This window comes from Anopheles stephensi, unplaced genomic scaffold, assembly GCF_013141755.1.
Source record: "Anopheles stephensi strain Indian unplaced genomic scaffold, UCI_ANSTEP_V1.0 ucontig253, whole genome shotgun sequence".
NCBI classification, from domain to species: Eukaryota; Metazoa; Arthropoda; class Insecta; order Diptera; family Culicidae; genus Anopheles; species Anopheles stephensi.
In genome coordinates, this window is record NW_023405184.1 from 16,654 (window position 1) to 17,500 (window position 847).

Genomic DNA, 847 nt, shown 5'->3' on the forward strand with positions numbered 1-847 from the left:
GAAAACTTCACGATCGAAAGGGAAACGCATATGTGGTGTTCCTAGGTGTGTACGGTGTACGAAAAACGGGTTCACGATGAGATATCAGGCAAATAAGTGGACCTAAAGTGAGTTATACGGGTAAGACGAGGTGTCCAAAGACCGAAATAGGGGTACCAACTGAGAACGAAATGAAGGTCCCCGAAGTCGCCATACAAGTTATAGGAGGTGTCCAAAGTACGAAAAGAGTTCCATATTCGGCTGTTCCTACTATATGGTTCCCTGATTGCTGCTCCAAGGAGTAGTGAGGAAGTGTCCAAAGGTCTGTTGGGGGTATCGAGGTGATACCCTCGACGGACAATATGCACGAAAAGTGGTTCGATGATCTATCCTGTAGGTCGTACGGCAGCCATACCCGGCTGGAAGTACCGCGGTAATTCCGCAATAAAACGTTCGCCAGACGAACAAACAAATTGAATTAGCTCATCGTAGTGTACGGAAACGAAACGAAAATGTAAGGTGATTAGGGATCCGGGAGCAATCTCGCGATCCCATGGTTCGGTGTAAGAAATGATACGAAGTGTTCATAAGTCTCCTCTGGAGGCAGAACCATCGTAGCAAAGTTCGGGAACCCAAGGGTCACAAAAACTCGTAGGACGATATCCACGAATAATCGGGGACTTGTGGGGACTACCGTGCCCTGACAAGTCAACTACACCTTAACTGGTGATGGTCGTCCTACGGGGACCTGCGGGGAACAAAAGGGTCACAAAAACTCGTAGGACAATATCTCCGAATAATCGGGGACTTGTGGGGACCACCGTGCCCTGACAAGTCAACTACACCTTAACTGGTGATGGTTGTCCTA